This window comes from Suricata suricatta, chromosome 5, assembly GCF_006229205.1.
Source record: "Suricata suricatta isolate VVHF042 chromosome 5, meerkat_22Aug2017_6uvM2_HiC, whole genome shotgun sequence".
NCBI classification, from domain to species: Eukaryota; Metazoa; Chordata; class Mammalia; order Carnivora; family Herpestidae; genus Suricata; species Suricata suricatta.
Genome location: NC_043704.1, coordinates 135397450 through 135410816, shown reverse-complemented (window position 1 = coordinate 135410816; position 13367 = coordinate 135397450). Strand labels below are relative to the sequence as shown.

Here is a 13367-nt window from a genome sequence, read left to right as displayed (position 1 = left end):
TTCTCTTTACAGCATATATACTTTGTGCCTATGTTTGCATGTCTTGTGGCCTAGCATCACAAAATGAAGGGTTATCTCTAATTTCGTGTGAGAAAGTCTTCCCTCCCTTCTGCATGTGGTTCTGATATATTAAGGTAAATTGGTATAATCCTCTTGTTCTAGACAAAGCTCTGCTTTAATACTACCTGCAGGATCTTATTTTGGGTATCAAAGGCTGATTAACATTCTTTTTTCTTTGTATTCCTGCTGTAACAATCCTAAATCTTTCCCAAACGGGTGCCCCTGACAGAATAGCAGGAATGTTGATAAAAGGAAATATGAGAGACAAGAGCCATTGATATAGTTCAAAATATCCCTCTTACACAGACTTTTGGATAATCTCTCAACTCTGCTGTTTGGTTTTTGTTGTTTTTAAATTACTCTCACTGTTCTATTTTTTTTCTCATTATGAATAAATCTTTAAACTTGCTTATCTATTCTATTAAATAGGATTAAAATTGGCCTCAAGTGATAAGGCCCAAAATAAAAAGTCATTCTAAAACTTGATGTTGATTTCTGTCTTGTATAAGAGTAGGCAGTCTTAAGGTAATACAATGGTTCACAAATCACCAGGGATGTAGGTTCTTTGTCTCTTGTTGAGTGTATCCTCAATAATGACGTTCTACCTCCTGGTCCAGGAAAAACTTCCTCGTTTCAGCCACCATTTTACATTTCAGCAAATGGGACAGAAGCAAAAGAGTAAACCACATCTTCCTTTAACTCCTGAAATTTGTATTCTTTTTTGTACTTTTAAAATCTTGTTTATTTACTTTTGAGAGAGAGAGAGAGAGAGAGAGAGAGAAGGACAGAGCACAAATAGGGAAGGGTAGAGAGGGAGACACAGAATCCAAAGCAGGGTCCAGGCTCTGAGCTGTCAGCGTAGAGCCCGACATGGGGCTCAAACCCACAAACCACAAGATCATAACCTGAGCCGAAGTCTGATCTTAACTGACTGAGCCACTCAGGTGCCCCTAAATTTGTATTCTTCATTTTCACTTACTTCCTTTGGCCAGAACTCATTCACATATCAACTATTTGCAAGGAAGATTGGTTAATCCTTTTTTTGTTTGTTTGTTTGTTTCTCCTGGCCATCTGTGTGTTTAGGCCCCCCCCCCCCCCCCCGCCAAAAGCTGCAGAGGAGATGGTATTGCAGACAATTAGCAGTCATCATGCCCATAGTAAGTAAGAAAATAGTAGATTGTTTAATTTTACTGTCTTACTTGAAATACAAGATATAATTTTCAGGAATAATTTGTGATGTTCAAATAATCAGTGCTGCTCAAAGAATATGTCACAATCACCACTCTGCTGATGAACGTCTTCCAATAAGAAAATTTCTAACACTGTAGTTCCAAGCCATTTATTTTGATTGTTAGATTAAAAATATGAAAGGAAACAAAAAAGCAACCATAAAACAAGTAACTACCATTGGCAAAATGGGGGGAAAGCAGAAAGTAATTTTAGGAGAATGTACTTGCCTTGTGTTGGCTGTAGTAATACTGTATGATATAAGGAGCAAATCAAACAATTTCAGGGGATCTACAGAGTAATGGTTTATTTTTAGCTAAAGTAGCTGTTAGCACCTTTTTTTTTTTTTAAGTGTTGGGTAGTAATTTTGTTAATTTTGTTAGGGTTTTTTGGCCATATAGTTCTCTGTCATAACTACTCAGCTCTACCATTTTTGCTTGAAATAAGGCATGGATAATACATGCATGAGTGAATGTGTTTGTGTTCCAATAAATTTTTGGTTATGAAAACCAGGTAACTGTAAGGATTTGGCCCTGGCTTCATGTAGGTATTTCTGCCCAAGAGGTGACTAAAATACTCTGATAGAATACCAGTCTCCTAGGAGAGCCTAGACTCACTGTGTGCTCAGGAGGAAGAGGAAACTGCTTTGGTGAATGGCTAGCTCATCCCTGAGTTGGCCATTATTGTAACAATTCCTTAAATTGTATATTATTTCAAAGTTTTCAAAGCGTATTTATGAATATAAACTTATGAATGAGGTGACTTAGATATAAATACAATATTTTGTGGGAGATGGAGGCTGGTTAGCTGGCTCAAAGAAATAGAGATAGTAAATGTGTGAACAAGGATATAAACTCATGTTCCCAAACCAATTCCATAGCACACTACTCCCAGGATTTTAAATTAGGACCCGTGGGTAGATAGAATATGGGAAGAGGTTAGGGGAAGAATTTTGTGCAAGTAAGTTAGTAAGCTACTCTAGGTTAACAGTAGGCATTTAATAAAAATCCTTGAGCACCCACTACATTTTATTCAGAAATGTTTTAGACATAGAAAGATGTAAGATCTGTTTGTTGACTTATAGAAACTTATTTTTTTCTTTTATAGTTTATTGTCAAGTTGGTTTCCATGTAACACCCAGTGCTTATCCCCACAAGTGCCCTCCTCCATGCCCATCACCCCCTTTCCTTTCCCCCTTCCCCCATCAGCCCTCAGTTTGTTCTCAGTATTCAAGAGTCTCTCATGGTTTGTCTCCCTCTCCCCAACTATTTTTCCCCCTTCTCTTCTCCCACGGTCCTCTGTTAAGTTTCTCGTGTTCCACTTATGAGTGAAAATATATGGTATCTGTCCTTCTCTGTCTGACTTATTTCACTTAGCATGATACCCTCCCTCAAGTTCCATCTGCGCTGCTACAAATGGACAGATTTCATTCTTTCTCACTGCCATGTAGTATTCCATTGAATACATAAACCACCTTCTTGATCCATTCATCAATTGATGGACATTTAGGCTCTTTCCATGATTTGGCTATTGTTGAAAGGGCCACTATGAATATTGGGGTACATGTGCCCCTATGCATCAGCACCCCTGTATCCCTTGGGTAAATCCCTAGCAATGCTATTGCTGGATCATAGGGAAGTTCTATTGTTAATTTTTTGAGGAACCTCCACACTGTTTTCCAGAGCTGCTGTACCAGTTTACTTTCCCACCAACGGTGTAGGAGGGTACCCATTTCTCCACATTCTCTCCAGCATCTGTAATCTCCTGATTTGTTCATTTTAGGCACTCTGACTGGCGTAAGGAGGTATCTCAGGGTAATTTTGATTCGTACTTCAGGGATTAATTTTTAAAGTTTATTTTGTTATTTATTTTGAGGGAGAGAGAAAGAGAGAGAGAGAGATGTAGGCAGAGAGATAGGCAGAGAGAGAGAGACACCCAGAATCCCAAGCAGGCTCTACACTGTCAATGTAGAGCTCAACTCAGATCTTGACCTCATAAACCCTGAGATCATGACTTGAGCTGAAACCAAGATTTGGATTCTTAACCAACTGAGCCACCCAGGTGCCCCAACTTTTAGGGATTTCTAATTTAGTTTGAGATGCATAATATATGTAATATTTTATATGCATATATAATCATATATATGGATTATATACATATAGAATATATGCTTAATGATATAGTTATATATATAATCTATAGCTATTATAGCTATGTAGGTATATTCATAGAAATATATAAATATAACAACTATGACATGTATTAAGTGGCAAATATAGCTTTGAATTATGTGATGAATTTTAGTTTTCTTTAAAGTTTATTAGTTTCTATAAAGATACAGGATGAGGGACACCTCAGTGGTTCAGTAGGTTAAGCGTCTGACTCTTGATTTTTCCTCTGGTCATGATTTTTGTGATTTGTGAAATCAAACTCCTTGTGGGGCTTTGCACTAATGGCACAGATCCTGCTTAGGATACTCTTTTCTGTCTCTCCCTCTCTCTCTCTGCCCCTCCTCTGCTCATGCTCATACTCTCTCTCTCAAAAATATATAAATCAACTTAAAAAATGATACAGGATGAAAGAAGATTCCTTGTTATTTATTGGTCATAGACATTGGTTTTACAAAGACAAAAGTAGAATTAGTGTTCTCAACATGTGTCAGCTGTGTACATAACTGTCATTTGTGCATCAAAGTCTTCCAGGTTCATTGACACAAAATCATCACAAAAGTTTGAGTTTTTAGGGCCTCCTATGTCAAGAACACTCTAATTTTTGTGATAAAACAGATTGAGTTTTCAGGATGCATTAGTGTAAAGAGGTAGACAAGAAACATTATATAACTTCTTAAGTAATTACATGACAAAGTATAATGGCAAAAACATCTTATGAAATGATCTCTGAACATTTTGTGTCTTCATTAACATAGCGATGGGTAGGCTGTCTGCCAGGTAAGAATATCAGCTTTGATATTCTTCCCCTGAGCATGTATTTGAAATGATTGCTCTGATGCTTTTAGATGCAATATGTATACGTAAATTTTTAGAGACCTATTTTTAAACATATACAAAAATCAGAATTGGCCTTGTGCATTTCATACACATGTCTTTATAAAGTTCTCCATTCCTATGTCTATATTTTCTCAACAGAAGTACTCTTTGCTATAATTTTGATAATCAGAAGCAAAAAACATATTCCAAAGAGATATGAATAAAAGCATACAGTAATCTAATTTTGGATACCCTATGCTACTGATGAAACTGGAATTATTTTCCTTAGGGCAATATCTCATTATAATAGAATGCAGGTACTTCGATATAATGAAAAAGCTCTTACTCGCCTTGAAGAAATGTGAGAGAACACTTACTGTACTGTACTTGTGTCCACTAATTGGTAATTGCATTAATTCACTTCAGAAGTATCTTCCCATTCCACTTTACAAGATATTATTGAACTCTGACATTCAAAAATATAGGAAAGGCTTTCAAATGAACGTTTTTTCATTGAATATCATTGTTAGTCCATTTGTACTTGATAGTTTCATATTAAATTGTCTTTATCATGTAATTCATTTATTAGATTGTTACATGATCTTTACAGATTTTCTCTGAAGTCTTGTTTATAAAATCAGATCCCGAGGCTCTTCAAGGTTTTGGTTTGTTGTAAAATTTTTTTTGTTATCACTTCATCTTATCTTAATGGTTGAGTAATTGTTGCAGCTATTTGTGTAATGTGGCATTCAAGTTCAAGATTGGCTAAATTAGGTAACCAGTTACTCCCAATAACTCTGGTTGTTCTGTTTAATCCTACTTATCCAGATATTTGCTCATATGTCTTGACTAATTTTGATTCCTCTATCTCCCACATCCTCTGCTCAAGTTCGGTTATTCTAAAAACATGAGTTTTAGCTATTAAGAATTAAGTTAGGCATAAAGAATTTTAAGGGATACACTTAAAATAAAGGAATATATGTTAATTACACACATTTTTAGACAAAGTGCATGTTTTGAGAAATAAGACTTTATTCAAAATTTTAGGTATATGACTCTATGGACTCTATGTATTCAGCTTTATAGAACTCATACTTGCCTGTCGATATTATTTTTAAATAATATATATTCTGTATGGAAAAGTTATTTTCTAAAATAATTTTTCAAATTTATGACATTTACATCCACAACCTGCCACTATTTATGATACAGGTTCCTGACAGCCATGCCTGAGAAGTCGCTTGAAAAAACACTGATTGCCATGTCCTGTCAGTATTAGATTTCTGTTTTGAAGATAATGTCAACAAGGTGACCAGGCATTATTGTTTCTGTTGCTGAATTCTTGCCTTGTTAAACACTGGGCCTTCTTGGATTTTCTTTATAAAATACTGCAAAATTCTCTCATCTGTGAACTTGGAGACAAAATACCTCAATACCATATTCTTATTCACTCATTTTTAACAGGAATTAAATAAATAAATATATAAATAAACAAAGACATACATATAAGTTAATTACACACGTTTTTAGACAAAGTGCACTTTTTGAGAAACAAGACTTTATTCAAATTTTTAGGTATGTGGCTCTATATATTCAGCTTTATGGCACTTATCCTTGCCTGTCCTTATTATTTTTAAATAGCATATATATTCTGTATAGAAAATTTATTTCCTAAAATCATTTTTCAATGATTTTATGCACTTGATGGTAGCACTGCAGTTGGATTATTTCCTCAGTTTGTGAGCCTGGTCAGCATCATCCGTTATGATCACAAATGACCACTCACAGTCATATTGCAAAATTCTGCAATCATTCAGGCTTTTAATTTGTCAACATGTCCTTAAAAATATAGACACCAAGCAAGTAAAACTCTTTCTACAATATAAAAAAACATAACCTTTCTATCTTTTGAAAGAGGTCTATGGTATGACTTTTTTAAAAAGTTTACTAGAGATTCTAGGCATTGCATATCCATCTGAACTTTTCATGCAGTGAGCCTAGAAAATTCTCCCATGATTGCAGCATTCGTGAAAAGATATCCAGAGAAACTAAAATGGTGTTTCTAAATTTCAGAGGTATTTGAAGTAGATAGCCTTCAGTTTTGAAATTTAATAAAAATGCATGGTCATTTTAGGCCAGTGCTATTTTTCTCTTTTGTCACAGATTTTCCAATTGTAAGCTTCTCCATGCAGATGCCCCACAGTCAGGATTCAGGTATCAGAAGTGGAGCTAGTGAGCATTTTTTTGTGAAAAAGTGTGTCTCCCTTTAAAAAAATGAATAAATAGGAACCTATTACTAATGCATCTATTAATCGAGATGTTTTGGAAGACAATCATCTTCTGGAATAGTCTCTTGACAAGGAACCTTGACTATTTCAGACACGGCTGAACTGGACAAAATCACATTCAGGATAGATGATGTATTCAGTTGATACCAATATTGCATAGTTTAATTTTCTTCTCTTTGGAGTCTGGCTTGTTTTAAAATTATTCCATTTCTAATACCAAAGATGCTCTTTTTTAAAAATATAATTTATTATCAAATTGGCCTACATACAACACCGAGTGCCCATCCCAACAAGTGCCCTCCGCAATGCCCATCACCCCTTTCCACCTCTCCCCCAACCCTGCATCCACCCTTACTTTGTTTTCTGTATTTAAGAGTCTCTTGTTGTTTGCCTCCCTCCCTCTCCATTTATAACTATGATTTCTCCCTTTCCTTTCCCCCATGGTCTTCTGTTAAATTTCTCAAGATCCACATATGAGTGAAAACATATATCTGTCCTTCTCTGACTGACTTATTTCACTCAGCATAAAACCTTCTAGTTTCATCTTCTTTGTTGCAAATGGCAGGATTTCATTCTTTCTCATTGCCAAGTAGTATTCCATTGTATATATAAACCACATCTTCTTTATCCATTCATCAGTTGATGGACATTTAGATTCTTTCCATAATTTGGCTATTGTTGAAAGCACTGCTGTAAACATTGTACATGCAAAAATGCTCTTTTGAAGGTGGTAGCAACAGGCAAGGAAAGAGCAGAATGTAAGTAAAATTCTCAATGCAAATGGAATCATGTGAATCAGCGCAGCAGCACACAATGATGAAGCAAGGGAAAAAAAATCTGGTTTTACAATCTTTGCAAAACCAGATACAAATACTGGACTATAGCATGAGAAGAAGAAGATGTTTGTTGAGACTTGCAAGAAAACATGGGATATAGCTATTTGAATCTAAATCTCGGATAAACATCTAAGATAGATGTGAGTGTTTTATTTAGGGGACATTCAAGGGAATGAATCAAAACTTATTTGGCAAGAGTATGCAAAAAAGAAAAGAGAACCTAGGATTAAGTCTTGAGGATATCCAAGCTTTATCAGTTGAGCAGAGAAGGATGAGTGCACAAAGAGTAGTCATTCCAGAGGATTCTTAAGAAATCCATAAAAGAAGATTTGTTAGAGAGAAAAAGTGAGAGGGGATGATGAGGGCCGAGGAGCAGTGTTTGGATTTGGTAACATGGAGTTCATTGGCAACTTAAAATTTTTTTTAATGTTTATTTTTGAGAGAGAGAGAGAGCATGCAGAATCAAGAGTTGGCTCCAGGGTCTGAGCTGTCAGCACAGAGCCCAAGATGGGGCTTGAATTCATGAACCGAACCATGAGATCATGACCTGAGCTGAAATCAGACCCTTAACTGATTGAGCCACCCAGGCACCCTGGCAACTTTCTTGTTTTCTTTTTCTTTTTCTTTTCTTTTTCCTTTTAATGCTTATTTTATTTTATTTTATTTTATTTTATTTTATTTTATTTTATTTTTTGAGACAGAAAGACAGAGTGTGAGCAAGGGAGTGGCAGATAGGGAGACACAGAATCTGAAACAGGCTCCAGGCTCTGAGCTGTCAGCACAGAGCCTGATGCGAGGCTCGAACCCACGAACCAGGAGATCCTGACCTGAGCTGAAGTTGGACACTTAACCAACTAGCTACCCAGGCACCCCTCAACTTTTTTAAAGTTACGTGATCATGGCGTGCATACATGTTGATGGCAGTAGTCCAGTGGCCGAAATGAGACTGAGAGTATAGAAGAATGAAAGCCTATTAGCATCCATGGTTTCAACTCTGGTGCCGTGTTAGAGTCACTTGGGATGACTTAAAAAGTATCAGTGGTTGGGTCAACCCTAGACTAGCTAACTGGAATCTCTTAGGAGTAGAGCCCTGGAATTGGTATTTTAAAAAATTTCTTGCATGATTCAAATACACGGCTAGTCTTGAGGGCTACTCAATTAACTCAATGGCTTTATAAACACTAGAGGACATCTATATCACCCTCCAGAGTTTCTGATTTGATTTGTAAGTGATGCTGATGTTGCTTGGTTTGATGGGCACATTTTGAGAACTTCTCAAATAATACAGTGATTGTAGCCCATATAAAGAAAGGTGTGAAAGGAAAGGGGTCCAGAGTACCTGTGGAAGAATACACCCTGGACAGACTGAGGCTCACTTCCTTTATTATCATGGGAAGGAACGTGACAAGGGGAAATGTAAGATTAATCTGTGATAAGAAGGCAAGGGCATGCCCATGTCAATGAAATCTATTTAAGGTAATTAGATGAGAGCCGGGGGGAGGGGGGAACTGGAATGTAAAAGTTTGGAGACAGTGGGAGGTTATATGGTAGGAATGCCAGACATTCCTCATATGAGGTTTGAATCAGAAATTTAAGAGGAGGAAACTGCCTGCTTATATAATTTTGTCATATAAGCAACTAGTAGTGATCAACATCTAAGATTCTTGTTCAAATGCCATTTATTAGTAATCTTTTAGGATTAGGCAATGGGCTAGATGCTGTTTGCTTAGATCCATCCATAATAAAACTGAAAGTTGGCTTCTCTGCCAAGAGCTAGATGATAGCAATGAATGGAATTATAGCTATTGAAGCACTTCAAAGGCTGTTTATGGTAACTACGTATCTAATTATTCTTGCATTGACATAATCAATGCCTTCATTCCAGCTGATCATTGTGGGATCAGCTTGTCTTTGCCTTTTCTTTTCAGAGCAAACGAGCTGGCACAGGCAAGCAAAGCGAGCAGCTGTTGACACTTGTTTCTGTAAAACCATTCGGGAACTTCACTCTCGATGTCTTTATCTTCTAGGTACACGGCAACAGAAAACATTATCCTTGTGTCTACCAAGAATTACTTAGGGTATCAGAATACTGAGGAGTGAAATTGAACACCCCATGAAAAGGTACAAGGAACATTGAATCAATCACTTTAGTACAAGCAGAAAAAACTGAAAACAATAAATTTTCAATACAGAAAGATAAAGGTTCCTTTTTCAAAGATGCAAAACCATTCATGAATTGGATAAACCAGTCTTGTGTGTAAAAGTTGCTTTATAAGAGAGAAATGTTTCTCTTGCTATAAATGCACATATCACCTTGAAGAAGGGTCTAAGATTGGCAGTTAACCTCTTTTTCCATTTTTATGACACTAAAAATAGAGTGCTTTTACCTATTCAGAGAGCTTCCAAAGGTATTCTTCAGCTCAGCGAATGTTAATCTCCACCGCACAAATTCCCAGTCTTTTATTTCCCATTACAAACTTGTAAGACAGGGAAGCTAATATGCTCTTTTGACAGGTGAACAAAAATAACCAAAATTATTTGCATAGTCTTGTAATTGATCCTGGAAATGGGATTAAGACCCATACTTTTTGATATCTCGCCCATGTTTTTCTCTCCACATAATGTTGAGTGTGACTTTTTATACTTTTTAAAAATAGATCAATTTTTTAATTTCAGGAAGGGTTGAGTTTCTAAAAATTTAAACTACATTTATCCTAAAGAATAAAGGATTAACAATGAAAAATCTTGGCATTTTGCCCTTCTCACCCCATCCTCCTTTAGCGAAAATTATGCTCATTTCCTCTTCTCTTACTGCCAATCTTGTCTTTAGGTAAAACTAATTAAAAATTGTTTAATGTTTTTAGTTTTGAGAGAGAGAGGGAGGGAAAGGGGTAGAGAGAAAGGGAGACACAGAATCCTAAGCAGGCTCCAGGCTCTGAGCTGTCAGCACAGAGCCTGATGCGGGGCTCAAACTCATGAACCAAGAGATCATGACCTGAGCTGAAGTCAGATGCTTAACCGACTGAGCCACCCAGGGGACCCCTTTCGGTAAAACTAATTGTAAGTGAAGTAATTTAAAAAATGAAAAACAGGGACCTGAAAGGAAGATACCATTTGATTTGTCTCCAAATTATGATTTTAATTATTTGGGACTTAAAGACAATTGAAGGTCTGGCTTCTGACCAGAACCTAGGTTTGTATCCAGCACGTATATTCCGAGGGTGCTTCCAGCCCTATCTATCTCCTCTGCTTGTCTCTGCAGTGAGGGAAGCTGCTTTTTTTTTATGACTGAAGAGCTTTCTGGTTCAAGGGTGATTTGAGGTGCTGAGAGCTAGAATCTGAACTTTTCAAAGGAAAGAAAGTGCCTGGAAACCATCTGAGAGGCAAGCTAGTCATGGCCTGTCTTCCCTCTTACCGAGAGCTTTTAACTTCACCCGTGTCATGCAGTGATCATCACTTTAGAATCAGACAGCTCAGCCTCAGGGAGGAATATGTATTCCAGGGCACTAGGAAACAAATCTAGACCTTTTATTGCTAGTTTCCTTAGTTCCTAACCTCCACTGCACTCCTTCTCTCACCTTTAATATTTCTCTTTATTTTCTCCTTGTCTGAGTTTCCTTGTGACCCTCCCTCCCGCTTCTCTTCCCTCTTCATCCAACTTTTCTTGTTCTCCATTCTCTCCCCTGCTCCCTCTCTTCCGTCAAATCTAACTTCCATTACTTTACTTCTTTTGTTCAATGTTGCTTACTTTATATAATAATATATAGTAGATTAAAAATCATTTGCTTTAAAACAATTTCAACTCTGTAATCAAATCTTTAGAGGAAAATTTAACAAGTAAAGTTTAGGTACCAGCTCTTCAGCAAGTAACTGTTGCTCTTGAGTTCTAGTGATCTTTGACAGTGTTTCTGAGAGAATGGTTGATTCCACCAGAAGGAACAGAAGAAACTTCCAGGGAGTAGTAGTCTGTTGCACATGGCTTTTATACACATTTAGTTAAGGGATTTCCATGTCCATTGAAGATGTTCTACCATTTCTCAGACCATCTACCATCAGTTACTGTCTATAACACTAATTTGGAAAAAAAGAGTCTAATGTATAATCTCAAGATTCAGTTTCCTTAGTGTTCAAATTCGTTATTGTCACCAAGATGAGGAAATGAAAACAATGATATTATAATTTACTTACCATGGTATTACAGGAATCAATTATCCTTTTCAAGAAAAGAATTCTACATCATGTTTTTTGATATTAATAGTTTCCTACAGATATCTTGATAGTTTCAGCTACTAAAGGATGATATTGCAGGATCGTTGTATTAACAGTCTTTGACTTACTTCAAAGGAGGCTCTGATGAGGCCATTATCAAATGCACTATCTATAAGCGGCAGAGTGAAAACAGCATAAGCAGGTGTGTTAAGCATTTAACTGCACATCCAGAAAGAGAAAGGTTTATCGCTTTTATGGACCTTCTTTGGGTCTTTGGAAAAAAGGTAAATTCTATGCTTCAGCTTCCTCATCTGCCAACCCTAGAGTCATAAATAATCAGGAATATTTTCTAAGTACATTGAAATATTAAGCAAATGTTTCTTTTCTGGAAAATGAGAGATATATACAGGGACGAGTAAAGATAACTTCAAAGGTAGCTCCAGAAGGGAGAAAGGAAGACCAGTGATGGCAGATTTGTAGTAGGTTTAAAAGATACTGTTAGGAGGCAAATGCCAACAATTTCTCTTTAGTCACTCAGTGACCTCTGGTGTGAAGGCAAATAAAATCTTTTTTCTCAGATTTATATCTAAATTACTGTCTTATACTTTGAGAGGAATCTTATGCTGTCTTTTGTTGAGATGGGTTACTGGCTGCCATGAATATTACTGAGAGTTTGATTAAGATGATGAAGAGATGCTGAAGAATGGGACTGAAATTTTAGAATTGTATTGATCTGTCAGACGGTGTGGCAGAGGTCTTGTCATGAGTGAGAGAAGAAAGTAATTTGCAATGTAAACATATGGATTCTTTAACTTTGTGTAAAACCAATGGACCATTCCATTCAGAGTCCACGATTGAGCTGCTTCATAAATGTCATGTTTCCTTTCTCTTTCAAAGTATTCGGTCCCCAGATGTTTTGTGTTCTATTCATAGATTTGGTAAATGAACAAGTAGGAAGTTTTAAATTTTGGCAGACGTTGGAAAATGCTGGATTTGTTTATTTTTCTTGACGTAAGTTAACACACTATTCATAAAACACTTTTTCAATGTAGTACATGCTTTCTGAAGACACATGAGAAGAGAACTTAATAAAAGTGATTGAATTGAATCTAGTTGAAATGGTTACATTGTTGCAAATAATATAATTGGAGCTGACCTTTTTCATTGATGTTTGTACTTTATGTAATTGCATAACTTACCTGGAAATGCAGCAGTTTGCTTTAGCCATACCATTTATCTAGATTCTTCTGACCCTTAACAGAAATTAAACATTATAAATATTACAATTTTATCTCGAGGTTTTGTTTATTTCTCCAATATCTTTATTGAGCATTTTCTCATGCCCTTTATCCTTGACTGACTGCAGAACTTCCTGTGACTAGAATAGCTGTGTGTCTGTTTTGGAAATAGTTTCACTCTTTTGTGTTTTCTCATAATAATGTGTCCAAGGATGGAAAAACTCTCAGAGAAACCCATTTCATTTTTCTAGGGGTAAATTTGAGGTAATGAGCAAAATGTATGGGTCCCTCATACAAGTCCTAACAGAATTAGCAAGGTCTCTGCCATCCAATGACATGTTAATTTGGAGTCATAAAATTTAGGAACAATATATCTGGAAAGCAGTTACTTCAAAGACATCTATTTCTTTGCAGTACGGTTGACCCTTGAACAATGTGGGACACTGCTCTACGCCTCCACACAGTTGAAAATTTGCACATTACTTATGACTCCTCAAAAAGTTTATGAACTGCCTACTGTTG

The 13367-nt window shown here is 36.4% G+C and overlaps 1 protein-coding gene across 1 annotated transcript in view; it reads left to right on the top strand.

Annotated features, from left to right (window-relative positions):
• Positions 1-13367, top strand: part of ZNF385D (zinc finger protein 385D) — an 848110-nt gene that overhangs the window by 280627 nt on the left and 554116 nt on the right. The window lies entirely within an intron of this gene.